We start from the raw sequence: 19,956 nt of genomic DNA, 5'->3' as shown, positions 1-19,956 counted from the left end.
TTTCTAATGGGCTCAATGACCCAATCACCACCAGTCGACTTCATAATAGGCTTCATTACAGTGATGAGCATGAGCTATTAAATATATTTCATTTAAGTTAGTCATGTTTGATTTCTCTTTAGTTTTCTTGCAAATTTATTCCACCTCTTCACCATTCATGGCTACACAACTGGTGATTCTTAGGTGTTTTGGAAGATTATGAGCATTTTTCACTTTACACCTGTTCACCATTTCATGGCTATACGACTGGTGAATCCCAGGTGTTTTGGAGAGTTATGAGCATTCTACTCTTGATAATTTTTTATCTTTTATCATAAATTATGACAAAATAAAACATGTTCTTAAGATTAGTACCTCTCATCTAGGTTCTTATTGCACTTAGAAACTCTTCTTTAAGAAATACTATTCAACTTCTTTTATGATGATTCTAGAAGCTTTGAAAATAAGAAGAAAATCCATTATAAATGACAGGGATCATCCAACATGCTAAATAACATGATCACAAATAAAAAAGAAGAAGTTCTTGTGCCTAGTTGATTGCTGCATAAATTGTATTTTAAAACATTGGAATGGAAACTCATGACCTGATAAGAATTTAGTATTGTTTGAAGAACTTGCAAAATTGATCAGCTCCCTCCAATTTTTTGAGACATCACTTTTAGTGTATAAATGTTTGATTCTTAGCTAGAATACTTTCATAGAAAAGAATAGAAATTGTATGGCTTGAACAAAGCTTAATAATCAATATTGCAGGGTAGCGGTGGAAGTAATTAATTGGTAAATGGGAAGAAGTTAGGTGTTGTGGAGGCAAAGAGATTTTGAAAGCATAATAGCAGAATGAAATTGGGAATATGGATTATGATATCTATCTCTCTCTCATGACTTTCATATATGGAGAGTGATCAAGACTTCTTGGTTTCTTTAACATAAAATATTATTTGTCAATTCAAATTGCCAAGTGTTAAATTGGTTGAAAAGCAAAGAAAAATAAAAGGTTGGAAGAAAAAGTTGAAAAAATTATAATTTGGTTTATTTTTATATGTATATACATATGTTTATGTGAATATACGAAAATCTCATGTGGGTCTCACAAATGTATCCTGTGTTCAAGTTGTCGAGTCCTTACCAAAGAAGTTTAAGGTCATACTTGCCAATCTTGATGATTGAACTAAGTGAGCATCCCTTTCCACTAATCTCATTTAGCAATACTCCCCCCCCCCCCTTCATGTTCTCTTGCAATCACTCATGAAAACACTTCTGTTGTAATAACAATTCATAATAATTAAACATTTAAAAGACTTTAAATTATTAAACCTAATTTCAAAATCTAGCAACTGCTAACATCAAATAATAGTTAATGATTAACGACCATCTTCATTAACAGTTAATACGACGTATACAAATAACTATCTATTTCACATGATCATGAAAGAAAAATCAATTAAATCCAATGGTTCTAATCAAGTTTTAAAATTAGGTCAAATTTTGGGATGTAATACTATCCCCCTTCACTCACTCCACCAATCCCAACATCTCAATATAAAAAGGATTGAAGTTATGATGTTGGAATTCCAAAAGAAGACTAACTTGAATTTTGATGAGGTTAGACATGAGGTTTCATGAAAAAACTCACCAGTTGTTGACCGGGTATAGGTGGCTCAATGAGATTAAGAGGAAGCAAGAGATAGCCCAACAAGAGGAAGAGATGGCATATCAGGCCTATCTCCCGAGAAGAAGAATAGTGGGAGAAACAATAGAGATATTTTGAGGAGAAAATTGCAAGGCCAATATTTTTCCTTCTAGTTAATGACATGGCCACATATAAATGGACAATGCAATTTGCAACACAATGTGATTAAAAAAAGACATCCAATAGTGACGAAAACCAAAATAGAAGAATGAAGGAAAATACGACACTAGAGCAAAATGTGATGTTTATGAATCATTCATTGATAGAAAAATCTTATAGCTTCAAACCATGGATAAAATACACACCATGGCTTTAAGAAACATTAGAGTTTAAATCTCCAATGATAAATGATGAAACCCCTAGTCTCAAGAAGATTTGTCTATCTTGACACAAAAAATGACATATTAAATGGGTAAAAACTAAAAAACAATAATGTGTTGCTAGTGAAACATTAATTCACAGAGAATTTTGTTGGAGGTCCAAACCCTATTAAAAATAAATACCTTTTTTTTAAGAATCTTTAGAGTTTGAAACCCTAAAAATAAAGCTTGAAAACTAAGAAACCCTTCTCTTCAAAGGGGAGCTATCTGTTCTTTAAAAAATATGGCATGGTACATGAACAACAGGAAAACACAACATTAGATAAGTGATGAACCTAGCCACTAAGATGCTACTCAAACCATCGATACTAATCTCAATCTCAAGATGACATAGCCAATATGCTCAAAATCCTTACCATCCTCCTTCCCTTGCTCCACGAGTCCCAACATCTCCATATAAAAGGCTTGAAGATATGACATTGGGATTCTAGAGCTAGATTGACTTGAAGCTACATGAAAGGAGTAGGCAAATGGACACGAGGCTTCATGAACAAAGTGAGTAAAGAACTAGAAGAATATGAAGTTGTCCATGATATGAATGATAAGAAAGAGGATCCCAAGGATAGAGCTATGCTCGAGGAAAAACATACCAATATGCATGTAATGCCCTGCTAAGGGATCCAAAAGAACTAACCTAAAGTTTTACTAAGTTTTCCAAACATTTAAAAAATAATAATAACAAGTACAACAATCATAAAGTAGCGGAAGCAATAGCATACAATCATACATAAGCAAACATAACAAATTACATTCCTTAAGGATCCCAAAATGTTGAGTCATATTTGAATTTAGTTAATACTAAGTATAACAAATACCACATCCACATGAAAGAATAATTACAAATCCAACTCCATTTAAATAATATACATTTGTTTCGAATGCCACTTGGCAATAAAATTCGAAATGCATAATCATCCACTGTACATGTCACAGGGTATGAAAGGCTAAAAGAATATACATTTATAAAAATAGATTACATCATCCCTTTCGGATCCATGAAACAAAGTACAATACAATAAGTAAAATCATCCATCATATAGATATAACCACCCATCATAATATGCAAAGATAGAATGAAGGAAATGCAGAATGAACTCCAACCATGGCATCAATGGATGGATCTCAAACATAAGAGTAAAAAGCACTACCACTTGACCATGTGGTAACCCAAAAAGGTCCACTCCCACCATGATGAGGAGATAGTCTCAAGTCCCAAATAGGATATCAATCCCAAAATAAAAAGTAATATCTAAGTTGAGGAAACCCTAAAAGTAATCTAACTCAAAGGTTCCAAGATAAATCAACATCGAGACCCAGAGGCAAACACAGACACGTAGGAAACCTACTATGCAAGTGGGAAAGTGTCATTGCACGAATCAATATTAGAGTTACCTTGGTAGTCTAACTTGACCTTGACTCCCTAGTAATTCTATGTGGCACTAGTATCCTTTCATACTAGCAAGACATACTAAAGATGCATGGTCACAACCAAGTGTCCTCTCTAATATGATCCTAGTCTGTACTAGCACTCGAGGCATGGGTGAGGAAAGACAAATACTCTTATTAGGTTCATTTTAATCCCCTTTAATGTAGTGTTTTCACTTATTAAACAACTTACAATGGGTTACCTTGGTAGCCACTTTAGGCCCTAGCCTCCATTGTAAGCCACTTCCTGACATTACATAGATAACCTACCCCAAGCTCATAAATTCACAAATCAAAGAATCATAGTTTTTCCCTCAATCCTATTCAAGTGACTAGAAAACATCAAAAGATAATTCACAATAACCCATCATTTATTTACAAGCAACTGGAAAGCATCCCAAAAATATTGATCAAAGACTCAAAAAGGTTAAGTCAAATGCCATAACATTCATCTCATTATCCCACAAGGACACTAAAAGCAGTAACAAACAATATAACCAAAATCATCATAGAGAATACCAAACAGATTACCATGGTTGAGTTTAAAAGATCAAAATCAATTCATCATAATATCATAAACACAGAACTCCCAATCCTTTGGTGGATATCCTAGAACTAGTCAACACTCTAGTCAACCCAAACCCAAAACATAGACAACATACAAATAACACTATAGTTTCGTAGTTTGGTTTGATTTTGAAAACACATAGTTGAGTTACAGTAGCATTTAAGTATTTGTTTTCAATATAAGTTTTCAAACATATGAATTTTAAATTTTTCCCTTAACTATATAACCCATCTCTTAAATTTGAACAAAAATCACAATTACCCTTATTTGATTATAAGTCAATTATTCCAAAATAATTTAAACATTATTTATTTATTAGATTATTAAAATAATAATTATTGATTTTGAAATAAAATAATTACAATTTTAAAAATCATTAATAATAATAATAAAATAAATTTAAAACTTCATTAAATGATATTCAAAATTAATTAAACTAAATTAATTAATCTTGATTAATAATTATTTAAAACCACTTTATAAAGTTCCACTCATCAATTAACTAATTAATAATAAAATTTAATAATAACAAATTTTAATAATTAAAAAAATAAAAAATATGAATAAATGCATATATAAAAGAATGTGTTTAAGGTCCACACAACTAGCTTATATGCTGCTATAGAAAGGACAATGATAACTGCTATCGTAGCAGGGTACTGCTGCATTAGTAGTACCTACTATCATAGTATTACTGCCGCAACAATATCTATTGCGATGTGGGGATGGTAAGTAGGAAAACAGGGGGTGTGGGGGTTGGTTGCCCCACCCACCCCAAACTTTTATTTATTAATTTTTTTAGAAAAAAATATTTTAATAAAAAAATATTTTCTAAAACAATTCCCATCCGTCACACAAAACACCTTTTTTTAATTTATATTTTTTTAATGAATTTCAATCAATATTCTGATAGGAAATATATAGTGAACCAATCAAATTTTCAATTTAAAATTTCCATTCATTCAAAACCCTTCCCAGTTTAATTTTGAATTTTAAATCTATTGAAAGAGGGTTGTCATGATATTTTAATTTTCATGTATATAGAAGAAACCCACATGCATTACCAATAATTCCAAAATACAATATTGAAAGATTCGTCATAATGAAATTTAGATAAACAATTCACAATCATGAAGAAGACAGGAATACCAAATAACATAATTTAACTAGGTGAACAAAATGCAAGAATCTACTTGGTTCTGATGCTAAATTTTGCAAACACCCAAAGATTGTGAGAGAAATCTCTTCTCTCAAAACCTTCTCTCTCGAAATCCCTTCTCCAAAATTCCCGGTCCCTGGAAAATGGACTCTCAATTGTTGATATAGAGTTCTCTCCTAAATTCAGGTCACTAATAGTGCAATCACTTGAGGGAACTCTGGATCACAACTTTTTAACTCTTTATTAAATTTTTTGAAACTTTATGCAATTTTAAACATCTTTAATAATTTAATTGGCTTTCTCCTTTTAATTAATTTATTATATTTTAATCTCATGCATAAGCTTTATGCAATTTAATTAAAATAAACTTTATTAAATAATTTCTTACTCTCTCTTAATAGTTTTTGAAGCATTTTTAATATAATATTTATTAACTTAAGTACTAATATTATTTAGCATTTATTTAAAAAATGATCTCCTAAATATATTATTATTAAATTAATTAAATATTATTACACTCTCAAATTAGAACTATAATTTCCTCTTTTAAATTTAATTCTTTTTATTTAATTAATTTCCCAATTAATTGCCAATAGTGGCATGCTGTGATGGTTAAGTTGTTGAGTTGTTATCCTTGCCATGAATTTTCAAATCTAATGGGGATGAGGTCCCCCATTTGTGGCCTCACTGGTTCATAGCTCCAGGTCAAAGCATTTACTCCTCTTTTAATTTTTTTTCCCAATTAATTAAATATAATTAAATATTGAAAATATCATAATAATTTACCATTAAATTAAATCATTAATTTAATCTTTTAATTTGACTTAATTAATAGAAAAATCATAAAGGACCTGTACGATGAAATACGAAAAACCCATCATAAAATGCCACATACAAGATCAAACTCAAGGGTTATAATCATGAATTTACGTCTTATGACAAATTTGGAAGGGTAATAATCACAAGTAATTGTCCTAATTTTCTAGGACAAATGGGTTTAAAGGTTAAGATTTGGACTCAAGAATTTATCCCCCCTCTTTTACCATTGAGATATTGCAATAGGGTACGCTCATCCTCGCAATTCAAGGTAGTCGATACTCGGTACCTACAATCTGCATAAAATCCACACATGTACAAATACATATATTCTAAACTAGAAAGGCATTGGCAGGAAGTGGTGCATCGTGTAGATCCTGACTAGCAGGTGACTATGACTCCCTTCCTTAACCACATTAGAAATGTCATACATAAAGAAAACATACATGCACAACATACACATGTAGTATGGGGTAAGTATCTATAAGAAAACATGTATAATAATCCATCTAGCTACTCATAATCAAATAACTGAAATCACTATAATAATCATCATCAAGGCATAATCATGCATACATGAAGAAAATAGTACCAAGTAGTCTCATCATAAAATCAACCAAGTGTGAAACAATATCTGATAATTTGAATGATAATGCTACTAATCATCAAGCATAAACTGGCCTAAAAAAGTTTGGCAATAATAATAAAATGTAAACTAGGGGTAGGCACTATAATGCATGAGGTTTTCTATCAACCTATTCATATTACTACAATATAGGAAGAAGAATACAATGAAGATAATTTTTGGGATCAGCAGAAAAGTTTTTCTTATCCATAAAAACTAAGAAATCTATTTGTCAAAAGATAAAGAGTTGCAACAACAGAATGTGGAGAGTCATGTCATACTAGTAGCTCCAAAGGAGGTGGTTCAAAAGTGTCACAAAGAAGATGTGGAGATTATATACAAAACATAATATAAACTAATTTTCTAATTGTTTATATTGTTAATAAACCATACTTAGTCAAAAGTATACATAGTTGGCAACATTCTTACCCAGAAATGGGGACAATGCAATTCCATAACACTTTTTAATAATGACAAAATTCATGGTAAGCAATAAAATTCAATGTGGATGGAAGTACTGATTATTAAAGATTCATCTATCCTGACACAAAAACTAACATGGTACATGGGTAAAAACCCACAAAAAATAGTGCACTGCTAATGAAACATTCATTCACACCTTATTAAAAATAGATACCTTGGTTTTTAGAATATTTAGAGCTTGAAACCCTAGAAATAAAGCTTGACAACTAAAAAACCCTTCTCTTAAAAGAGGAGCTATCCATTCTTTTGAAAACATGGTGTGGTACATGAACAACAGGAAAACATGACATCATAAAATAATACATGTTTTATGAAACATTCTTTCATAGAGAAATATTGAATCTGATGAACATTAAAAAGGTTACAAAAATAGAGTAAAAATAGACCTGTCTATCTTGAAACAAAGCAATGACATAGTACATGGGCAACATGCAAACATGATAGCTAAAAAGTATACTCTTTTTAGAAACATTCAATGACAGAGAAATGTTGGATCAAAGCTTATGTGGAACTGAAAACTTGGTTTTAAGAGCTTTAGATTTTAAAACCTTAGAAATATAGCTTGACAACTTTTTTTTATCATCCACTTGATTCACAGCTTAAAAAATATGACAAACTTAAAATCATTATTAAGTGCATATACTTTACTTGGTTTTCCTATGTCCTCTGTTGGCCTTCTAGCTTTTGTTGTCCACCAATACTTGTTGTTGTTGCCTCTCCAAATCTCCCCTAAAACAAAGGGAGCTTGAAACAAGCTAGGCAACACAACATATAACATGATAAAAAATAATTAATCTCTTTCAACATTGCATTCCTAATCGTGTACTACACACCTGGTTCGTGTCCAGCAAGCTGCCATGTGGTTTCCCCTGATGTTTTGTTGAAAGTATGAAATTCATTGGTTGCCAACATGTTGTGGCTATTTCAATTGATTTTTTAATTTTCTTTCCAATGTATTTTCCATCAGCCAAAATCTTCTTAGCTGCGTAGTCTATAGTGCAACTACGGATGACCATCTACTGTACACTATTAAGACTTATGATTTCTTCTGTCCAAATCCCATCATGTGACGTACAATGTGTCTTATTGTGCCACATCATTGTGGTATGGTATATATCATTCTAGCTATGTCTCATGTTGTTTTTTGTGCTAGATTAGCTTTTACTCAATAAATGAAGGTTGTGTTATTACTCTTGGCTGAATGTTATATTGGGCTATCAGCATAAGGATCAAAGCATCATATTGAAAGTTTTAAATGGATGAAAGTTTTTAATAGTATTTAGAAGGCTAGAGTTAAAAATTTTAATGATCAAAGTACTATAATGTTTTAGAGTTGTTTAATGTGGGGTTTTGTTATCATCATGGGTTGAATGTTATATTGAGCCAATATTGTATGGATCAAAGCATTGCTATGTTAAGTGTCATGGTCGTAGTAATTTGAATAAATAAATAGGAGTTTTAAATAATGTTTGGGAGGCTATAGTTCAAAAGTATAAGGATCAAAGTAGCTTAACATTTGGGAGTGATTTAGATAACTACTACAATGGTTAAAGAGCTAGGCGAGATGGGAGCGCATGTTCAAAATTCAAATCTAGAGATGAGTGGGAAGTCATAGGGAGGCGGACCTCGATCACTAGGCATGCAAGAGGGGATCCAGACAGGAAACGAAGAGGAGTCAGGAGATGGGGGCCCATGCGAGGACATTCTAGGGAATGTCCCAAAGAGATGGGCCTCACTCTTTGGTGTCAAGCCATCTGGTAAGTCCTCTTTTCCTCCGGTTAAGGTTGTGTCAGGATTGAAAAAGGGATCTTGCACGATTGCTATTCCAGAAGAGATTGTTGACCACAACATTGCCTCTATGGCCTCAACGCTTGTTGGGAAATTTATTGTCCTGAGACCAAATATTGATGTGGTTCGGGCCTACACTTTGAAAAAATGGAGCTTGAAAGGTTAGGTCAGTATCACAACAATGGCTAAGGGTTTTCTCTCTTTTGAGTTCACCTGTCAAGAGGACATGGATGATATTCTATGTGATAGCCCCTAGAGCTTTGGGAGGGTCACCTTGATGCTTCAAAAATGGTCGTCTCAACTAGACTTAAATGAATCATTCCTTTAGCAAGCTCCAGTTTGGGTTAGACTCCCTAAGCTACCATTGGAGTTCTGGAATGAGGATGTCTTTAAGGGAGTGGCCAGCTCTTTTGGAGAGCTTCTCTCCATCGACCCTATTACAACTTCTAAGAGTAGGCTAACTTATGTGAGGATTTGTGTAGGTGTGAGGGAAGGGGATGATATGCCTGAAGTGGTATGTTTTCAGTCAAAACTTGGCACTCATATCCAGTAGCTAGACTTTAAGAGTGTCCCTTTTGGGTGTTTTCACTGTCTAAAAATAGGTCACAAGGCTTTTCACTGCCCAAAAGCTAAGACTGCTAACAAGAAGAATCCTCCTTCTTCTTCTCAATTGAGGATGAAGAAAGTTTGGAAAAAGAAGACCACTGAACAAGGCCAGAAGAGCCTTTCTATAGAGACCCAAATTGTAGCAGATGCTCCTAAGATGACAAACCAAGAGCCTCAGGGCAAGACAAGCAAAGAGGGAGAGTCACTCAAATTAGGATCGAGTTCCTCTCTACCTTTAAATGCTTCCCAAAAGATTGAGGATGACCAGGTCAAGGAAAGGACCCTCATGCTTGGAGAAGAGGAAGGTAAGTTTGTCCCTTAGAATGGCTTTTAGGAGTCTAGTTTGGACCTTTTCCCCAGCATGGAAGAGCTAGTTCTGGGCTCCAGAGAAGAGGCAAAGGAAAGAGAAAATAAGGAAATTATCATCTTTCAAGACCCAAAGAAAAAATTGGTTTCCACCAAAGAAGAAGCGACCAGAACAGGAAAAAAGGAGGACTTGTTGAAAGATCTAGACCAAAGGGTAGATCTTCTCAGCACCCCAAGAAATGGTAATAAGGCTTCTAGATCCTTGAAGTTTGAAAAGAAGGGAGAGATACCTAAGAAGAATCAAATCAGAGACCCATCCAAGGCTTCTCTTGCGGTGACTAGGAGCAATTGCAAACTAGATGTGGGCTCTACAACCAAAGTAGGCAGAAAATTAGAGAGGGAGTCCAGAGAAGAGGAGACCAGAAGATGCTTGGCGAATGGGTGCCAAAGCACTCTGAAGGATTTTTCTAAGAGTAAAAAATGAAGATCATCTCATGGAATATTAGGGGCCTAAATGGTGCCCATAAATAGGAAATTATTAGGAATCTAATTAGAGACCAGAGACCAGGCATTTTGATGATTCAAGAAACAAAAATGAAAAAGTATTCTTTGAGAAATATAAAGTTTAGTAACCTAATGAGTGGGGAGGCTTTGGACTCTGATGGAGCCTCTGGGGGCCTACTGACTTTAAACAAGACTAAACTTTTCAAGGTGGAATCAATATTCAATAAAGGTAATATTATTTTTTGTAAAGTGTTCCATATCCATTCCAATAAATTTTGGTTCTTGCTCAATATTTATGCTCCCAATAATAAGAGAGATAGAAATTTCTATTGGTCTAGAGCAGAAGGGCTAGTACAAAATAGTAACATGAAAAAAAGAATCATTATGGGAGACTTCAGCACCCCTCTTTTGGACAAGGAGAAGAAGGGTGGTCTGCCTCAGGAATGGGATAGCAAGCATGACCTTTCTAACTTCATCAATGGATTGGCTTTTCTGGATCTGGATCTATTGGGAGGTGACTTCACTTGGTCCAATAAATGATTAGGCAAGGAGTGTATTCAAGTTAGACTAGATAAAGCCCTCATTTCTCTTGATTGGCTGCAGTCCTCCTCTTGCAAGTTAGCTCTTTTGCCTAGAATAGGGTCTGACCACTCCCTCGTCTCCCTCTCAATTTCTCCTTTTTATCCCTGTAGACCTCCTCCCTTCCATTTTGAGAAAATGTGGACCTCCCACCCTGACCTTTTAGAAAGAATTAAGTTTTGGTGGAGCATAGATGTGGAAGGCACTGCAATGTTTAGGGTGGCTAGAAAACTTAGTAATGTTAAAAGGATGGTAAAAGCTTGGAATAAGTTAGATTTTGGTCATTTATTCTCTCTTAAAGAGGATCTCTCTGCTAATCTCTCTTCTATCCAAGCCTCCATTCAGGAAAATGGGTATGATGCCTCGAATAGGGAAGAAGAGTTTTCCATCTTGTTTGATTTACATGATATTATTAGCGAAGAGGAAAAGTTCTGGAGGCAAAGATCTAGAATCAATTGGCTCAAGGAAGGAGACCAGAACACAAAGTTCTTCCATTTATCCACTCTTAAGCATAGAGCTAATAACAAGATTTCTAGCCTGAAGAAAGGTCAGGGTGTGCTGACTAAGGGAGAAGAAATTTCTTTTGAAGCTATTTCTTTTTTCTCCACCCTTCTATCTTGGGATCCTTTACTTTCTAAAGTGGACCAAGATGACATTATCTCTTGTATCCCTCAGATCCTCCAATTGCACCATAATAATCTGCTCCAGACCATTCCTTTTGATTCTAAAGTAAGAGAAGCTCTTTTTTCTCTTCCAATGGATAAATCACCTAGACCTGATGGTTTTCCTACCTTATTTTTCCAAATGTACTGGCCTATCATTATGAAGGATTTTGTTAAGGCTGTTCAAGAGTTCTTTGGAGGTAGAAGTATTTTGAAGGAAATCAACTCCACATTCTTAGTTCTTATTCCTAAAGTGCCAGGAGCTGACACTCTGGATAAGTTCAGACCCATTAGCTTATGCAACTCATTTTATAAGATCATCTCAAAGGTGTTCACTTTGAGGCTGCTTAAGATTCTCCCCCTAATTATTTCTCAGCAACAATCTGGTTTTGTCCCGGGCAAATAGATTTTAGATTCGATTATCATGGTGCATGAAGTGATTCACTCTATGGAAGTTGGAAAGAGAGAAGGGATGTTACTCAAACTAGACATGGCCAAAGCTTATGATCAAGTGGATTGGTCTTTTTTGGATTTAGTGTTGAAGACTTTTAGCTTTGATGTCAAATCATGCAAGCTAATCTCCCAGTTGGTCACAACCCCCTCTCTAGCTATTTTAGTGAATGGATCCCCCTCTGATTTCTTCAAACCTACTAGAGGCCTTTATCAGGGGGGTCCTCTATCACTGATACTCTTTATTATCTTGGTGGAATGTATTGGAAAACTCATGGAGAAGAAAAAGAAAGAAGGGAGGATCAAAGGTTTTAAACCTTCTTCCAAATGCACCCCCTTTATGCATTAGCAATTTTTTTGATGATACTATTATGGGTGGAGAGGCCTTGGTCAAGGAGGCCAAGCTATGAAAGACAGTTTGGACACCTATTCTAGAGGGTTAGGGCAGCTCATCAATTGGGAAAAAAGCTCTATTTTCTTTATCAATACTTCGAAGGAAAGACAGAAGAGAATCTCCAAAATCCTGGGTTGTTAGGTGGGGAAACTTCCTTCCACCTACCTTGGTCTCCCCTTGGGAATGACCCCATCTATATCCTTCTGGAATGGAATCATGGAAAGGTTCAGTAAGAAGCTGGTTGGCTGGAAAGGAGCCATTCTTAGCCAAGCTAGAAAATGTCAACTAGTTAAATCCATCCTCCAAAACTTGTCGATATATGCTTTGAGCCTTTTTACCATACTGATGAAATATGCCGAGAGGATGGAGAAAATCCAAAGGGATTTTTTATGGATGAGAACTGAAAGGAATAAAAGGTACCCCCTTGTTGCTTGGGATAAATTTTGCCTCCCTAAGAAGAAAGGAGGTCTGGGAATTAGGAAGCTCACTCAACTCAATAAGGCCCTCCTGGCAAAGCAAATTTGGTGCATCTTTAGTAGCACGGGGGAATGGAAAGACACTATGGTAAATAAGTATATAAAAAGGTCCTTTATTCACTTCACTCTATTTAGTGAGGATATCCCAAGAGGCTTAGTTGTTTGGAATGGTTTCCTAAAAGATAAAGACTTGGCAAACTCTAAAGTCTCTTGGAAGTTGGGTAATGGGGAGAATATTCTATTCTGGTCTGACTGTTGGCTTTCTCAGGGCCCCCTTATGAATAACCCTAGCTATGGATCATGGGCTAATGATCACATCAACCTTTTTGGGCACAAAGCTAGCAATTACAGGATCGAATAGGGATGGAAGGACCTTTCCATTATCTCAGAGGACCTCAAACCAATCATGATCATGTTTAATTCGTTATCCCTAAGTAGTAATAAGGATGAACTAGTTTGGAGGGATACTGCCAATGGGCTCTATTCAGTTGCCTCTGCGTACTTTGCTTTATGGAGCTTAAAAGAGTCTCCTCCTTGGTCGAGGGCTTGGCTCCCGAGCCTCATGCCAAAAGTCAACATGTTTTTTTGGTTGGCTCTTTAGGACAAAACTCTCACCTAGAAAAATCTCATCAAAAGAGGTCATATCATGCCTAGCAGATGTGTTTTGTGCAAAGTAGAGTCAAAGATAGGTAATCATTTGTTCATTCACTGCTCTTACTCTAGGATAGTTTGGGGCTTCCTCACCTAGGACCTAGGCCATAGCTAGTGCTTTCCTTCCAACCTTCTAAACTTTTTCTATCAATGGCATGGCATTTTCAATGGGTCTTCCTTGCAGGAAATTAGCTCCTAGCTCCTGCCCATTATTTTTGGAGCATATGGAAGGAGAGAAACAATCAAATTTTCAGAGTTAGGGAGGAGCTGGCTTTAGTTGTTGGAAGGAAGATCCTTGATAACATAAAGGATAATTTTTCAGTGAGGAAGGGTAGAGTTTTTGAGATAGGAGGCAGGAAAAAGGAGAAGGTAAAAGACAGAGTGAGGAAAAGACAGGAAGCCAAGTGGCTCCTCCCCCTGAAGGCTGGCACAAAGCCAACTTTGATGGAGCCTCCAAGGGCAACCCAGGATCGTCGAGTAGTGGAGGTGTGATAAGGAATGAAAATGGAGACAATATTGTGGCTTTTTCTCTCCTGTTGGGTATCCAAACAAATCATTTTGTGGAAGCCAATGCAGCGTACAATGTGGTTAAACTGGCTTTTGAAATTGGGGTCAACAATTTATGGCTTAAAGGGGACTCAAATAACATTATAAAGTGCATCAATGGAAATTCACATCCATCTTGGATAATTGCAAATCTCATTGATGAGACTAGAGAGACCCTTGCCAAATTTAATAGAATCCACGTCACCCATACTTTTCGGGAAGAAAACTCGATTGCCAATAGGTTTGCGAATACAGGGGTCGACACAGACCAAAAAATGACTTGGCTTCCCAGAACTTGTTTGCCGACAAATGTTAAAAGTTTGATAGACTTGGATAAAATCCAAGGAAGTATAGAGAAAATCAAGCTTTAATTATGAAAATGAAGGGGTTAAGAAATAAGGGTACTTTTCATAATAAAAGCATGGGAAATCATAAATGTAGTAATCATTTATTGATTAATCGACATGCTTTGTGGGTTGTTTATTGCAATCGCTTCTGGGGCAATAGCAGGGTTATTTTTCTTTGTTCTTTGCTTACTCTTAGAGGTCCATTTCAATCAAAAAGTGAAGAACACATGAGTAAAGTGGGCATGCAATGTGTAGAAATGGTTGGTGAGAGATGTAGAAAGGAGCCGGTGGGGGATTTTGAGAAATGGAGAAGTAGGCCAAAAGTGTGGGAAAAGCTTGAAGAGGGTGGGGCTACCAATTATATCATGAAGTTGCATGGATTCCATTAGGATGTGACCAAAAGCATGGTGGGGTCCTAGAAGGATGGTACGGTGAAGTTGAATGGTATCTTCTTCTAGATAATGAAGGAGGTGATTAGAGCTATCACCGAAATCCCTATCGAGGGTTTTAAATTCTTCAGAGATAAGAAGCTCTCAGCCAATGTGGTTAGGGACTTCATGGAGAGTGAGAAGGAATTGAAGGTGTTTAAAAAGATGAACACCTACTATGTTCCCAACTCCATGAAGAAGCGGTGGAGGTATGTTCTAAAAGCTATTATCGAGTACATTACTTTGGACTCTAGGTTTGATAGAGCCCGAACCCACCACTTTGTCATTTTGAATCATTTTCAGAATAAGGCCAAAATTTCATTTCCTTATTATCTATTAACCTCAATGAGCAAGGCAGTGGATAGCTTCAAAAAGAAGCCCATCGCTAACCCAGCTCTGCACGAGGGGCTGCTGCTGCTTATCCACGAGCACTTCAAAGCTCAGACTATAAGCATCGTCCCCGCTCAGATAGAGAATGTGGATTTTGGTAGTTCCAGTTACTCCTCTAAATTAGATGATATTCAGAGCCTCATCTCTGAGAAAGGAGGGATCTCTTCTTCGGGGAAAGCTGCAACTTACCTTGCTAAAAAATCACCCTCCCTCATAATCCCTAGTAGAAAAAGCCCTAGGGATCTCAGCTAGAAGCTTTCAGAGAAGGTAGAGGAGGGAGATAGTAATGATGAGGAGGAACCAGAGTCTAAGGAGGTGTTTAAGGAGATGCAAGAGGAAATTAAGGAGGAAAGTGGAAGGAAGAAACACAAGAGGGAGAGTTTGGAGGAAGTGCACTCTCAATTCGAGGAGGTGTCTATGCTACCCCTTTCTCCTATCCATCTCCATCTTGAGGAGTAGAAGGAGGAGAAAGTGGGGTATGCAAAAGGGGAAGTATAGACTAATGAGAGGAGGAATGCATGGATCAACTTCAATGTCAAGACTTCTAAGATGGGCATCTTCAGGGAGGCCACGAATCCCCAAATCCTCGTGGATAATCAAGAAGAACAGTGTCTGGAAGAACTCATTGATTCGATGATTGTGGCTATTTTGGATAGAGCCAGGGAGATAGGGATGAACCTCTTGAATAATGCTCATAACAATATGATTGATAATTTTAGATCAATCAAATGGCTTTTCCACGAGCTTGAGGAGGTCAAAGATCAGGTGAAACATATTGAGACAACAAGGAAAGGGATGGATGCCAACAAGAGGATGAATTCAGCTGACAGGCTCAGTTTGGAAAAAAAAAGGATACACGACTTGGAAAACTACAATCACAACCTTGCGAATCAAATGTTCTCCTTGTTAAGCTCCATTAATGACAATATCCTCTCTCATGGGCTAGATTAGAGACAGAGAAATGCATGAAGATGAGGATGAAAAAGATAGGGATGAGGCCAAAATAGAGGATGACTCTGCAAAGGAAAACTTCATTCCTGATTAGGACTAGGGGAACCAAAGGGCGCAACAGATGGAAGCGGAGGAGAATCAACTGGCCTTTGAGGCTGCTCAGGTTATGCAAGACCTAGAGAGAAAGAACAAGGAATAACTCTCACCTATTCTTTTGTTTATCGTTATCTTTTGGCTTTTTGTTCTAGCTTTAGGTTGTAGCTTTGCTTGTCTTTTATTCTTGGTCTTTTCTCAGAACTCTTTCCTTTGGCTGGGCTTAATGCTTATTATCAGCCTATGAACTTAAACTTTTTTAGATAGGCTTTTATGCTTATTATCAGCCTTTTTTTGTATTAACTATTGGGTTTCAGGTTCCCTGTAAAACCTGTTTATCTAATCAAAAACTTAACATTTGGGAGTTGTTATTGTATCCGTTTGAATGATCAAATAAAAGTTTTAAATAATGTTTATAAGATTAAATAATTTATGGAATTGATAGATAGCCAACAATAACTAAGTACACAAAATTTTAAATAGAAAAGTCTCAAACATTGTTTTGACTAATTCTCTTTTTTCTTTCACATTTTGGATATTCTCTTATGTATCTTGATCATGAAATCTATAACTCTTGTTATCTTTTCTTCTTCGATTGGTTAATCAAGGTGTTTATGACACAAATATTATTCTAGATTGAACACTCCATGATATAAGGAGAATTACACATTTAGTTTCTCTAAATTTGTTGTGTGTGTGTGTGTACACACATATATACATAAGTATATACATACATATTGTACCATCATAAATTGTAAGCACTTGACATGTATGTACAATTTCATGACTTCTTAGCACCCACCTTAGGGTATTTTCATAGAAAGACTTTATAGGATCCTTAATTGAAACTTAAATTTAAATATAAGTCCTTTATCATTTCAATATTATTTAAAATTGAAGTAAACTTTCATTTCTAATTGAACTCCTCTATTATTCCTCAAATCCAATAATTTAATTTGTCACCTAGGCCTTATGTTACAATTGGTGGCCTTCATGTTTTGTCTTATTTTTGGAATCAACTATTCTTTTGAATATCTGTTCTATTTTGAGTCCCAATTGGGTGGAACATATTGCCTTGGGCATTTTTCTCCCTGATGTTTGGGAAATTGGAACTAGGGCTAGTGATGATTTAGTGGGGTATTAGGATATAGACATGGACTTCTTTAGTTCTAATCCCTAATATATTAGTAGAGGTATATAAACACAATATCTCTCCTCATTTTGGAACCATAATTAAGATTTGGCACATACTGATCTCAAGCATTTGTGTCTAACATTTCACGAAAAGCATTCAAGTAATCAAGACCTATACTTCTCAAGCATACACAATATTCTCCATAGATACAACCTCTATTCTATGAAAACACACTTTTGTTTCTTTCATTTCATTTCAAAGCTGATTCCAAACAAGGAGTAGATAAAGATGAACACCTCTATCTAGCCTTCAACATTATTTTTTTGTGTAGCTATAGGTGACACAAATCTCATAACTTTATTAGAAAGTACCATGATAGTAAAAAAAGAATATAACTAGATTTAGGAAAATCACTTGGGCTTTTTGTTCTTGGTTACAAAATGTCCAAGGACTTTTGCACCAAGAAATTCTCTCTTAGATTTAAATCATTGAGTAGTAGAGTATTTGGGATCCTATTTCAAGTTATTTCAGTTGTCCATTTTTTTTTCAATCTGTAATATTTCTTGAATCTAGTCAATTTTTCTTATTTATCCCTCTATTTTGTATCACCATATAATTTCCCCTCATATCCAACTTCCTATAATTCATTATTGTTAAAGGTCATCGACTTATTCTACACTTGGGTCCTACTTAAGCCTATTGGGTCATCTTCCTTTTGATTGTGCATTAGGAAAATGAGGAGAAATCTATCTTTCTTACTTATTCTTATTGTACATTTTTGTGAATCCAACACATGACATTTTCATTTTCATTCAGTTTCTAAATATTCTTTGTATGCAATGGGCTATATTTACATCATATCTTTGCTACATTTTATGCATTTAGATATTTGGGCTCACCTATTGTCCATTTTGGTGAATTTGATTCATAATATTTCTACTTCGAAGTTGGGGTTTAGATTTGATTTGTATGCATTTTATTGTTGTACTTTTTTGCATTTAGTTTTGAATTTTAGTCTTAATTTTATATTAATTAATAAAAAGACATAAAAATTACAGAATTATTTCATTGATTGAGTTCATTATTGCATCACATTTACAACATAAAGCTAATGAAAATCCAACAATATTTCTCATCATGCATTGTTATGTGTGTTTGGATTAGTCTCTTTTATGTTTTTTTCTCATTATATAGCTTATTGTATTACAAAATGTTTAATTTACTTGTAAAAAGCTTCATTGTCTTTGATGATCCATTTAGTAGTGAAGACTTTGATATATTGCATGATGTACTTGATGACTTCATTAATCCCTTAGTATCGGGTGGTCATACCAAAATTCAAGCTCCTTAACTTTCATAATGGTTTAGAGTACTGAGTTCATGGTCTTTAATCAATGATATAAATGTAACATACCTTCAAATGGTTGGTAGGTTGGTGAGGTGATTGAACTAGAGTTCTTCTAACTTGGTAAGTGGATTTATTGAGATAGCAACACAATTTTAATGGATAAAAACCCATTATTATTTGTTCCCAAAGTGAAATGAGATTAAGGTTTATCTACAAGGAGAGGTGGTGGAATTTCTAAGTTTACTTTTCACTAACCAAAATTCTCTTTTCTCAAAATTAACTCCTGGCAAGCAGTGGAAGATGGAATGAAGAGCCCATGCATGTTGTGGAACTTGACCTAAATTGGCTCAAAACTAGAACAAATTGATATCATCTCTTAGCTTAGCTCTATTTCATAGAAGAAAAAGACCTATCATATCTATTGTGGTTCCACAATGCATGCCCCATTTTGATTAAAAATGGGGATCCCTACTTTATATTTTGGTTTTTTGGAGCCTTAGTCTAGGATCTGAGTCCTTTTGAGGTCTTACCCAGTGTCCTACTATTTTTCCAAGTCTTGACTGAGAAGCCTAGGTGTCAAGAAATTAGAGTTCTTTCAAAGAATGGTTCATTTGGAAAAATCAGGAGGCACACCAATGCACCTCCCTAAGTGCACAAGTGGGCCAAAGACCTTGTGAGATGGCTTTGTGCATATAGATGCACAACTACATAGTTGCATACCTACACACCTATGCAACTACGCCAAAAGGTCCTTAGGTCTATATAAGAGGGGGGATCCCCTCCCTCCTTACCTTGTCATTTTCTCCTCCAAACTCACTATTGAGCTACATAACCACATCTCGATAGGTGTGGTACTCCACCTCTTTGCTCCTTGTATCCTTGCATGAACAACAAAATATGTTTAAAATGAGCTTGTTAATGGTGTGCATCAATGCACCTCCCTAGGTGCATTGATGAGCATGTTTACCACCAAAAGACCACAAAGAAACTTAAAACATTTAAATGCACCAAAAATTGGGTGTGCATCGATGCACTTGCCAGCACACCCAATTTCATTTTAAAACAAACAAAAACAACAAAAAAGCTTAGAGCAAGAAAAATCCTCCCCAATTGGGGTGCATAGTAGCGTACCTTGTTGGGTGCCCTACTATGCACC

The 19,956-nt window shown here is 35.4% G+C and overlaps 1 pseudogene; it reads left to right on the top strand.

The window, feature by feature from the left end:
- LOC149553749 (mitogen-activated protein kinase 1-like) overlaps window positions 1-15,525 on the top strand; it is a 44,255-nt pseudogene extending 28,730 nt beyond the window's left edge.
- Window positions 15,526-19,956: the final 4,431 nt, after the last annotated feature.

The sequence above is a fragment of the Cupressus sempervirens genome, chromosome 6 (assembly GCF_028749045.1).
Source record: "Cupressus sempervirens isolate cs-2001-9-10 chromosome 6, ASM2874904v1, whole genome shotgun sequence".
Taxonomy (NCBI): Eukaryota; Viridiplantae; Streptophyta; class Pinopsida; order Cupressales; family Cupressaceae; genus Cupressus; species Cupressus sempervirens.
Note: the sequence above shows the minus strand (reverse complement) of the source record. Positions and strands in the feature narration are given on the sequence as shown.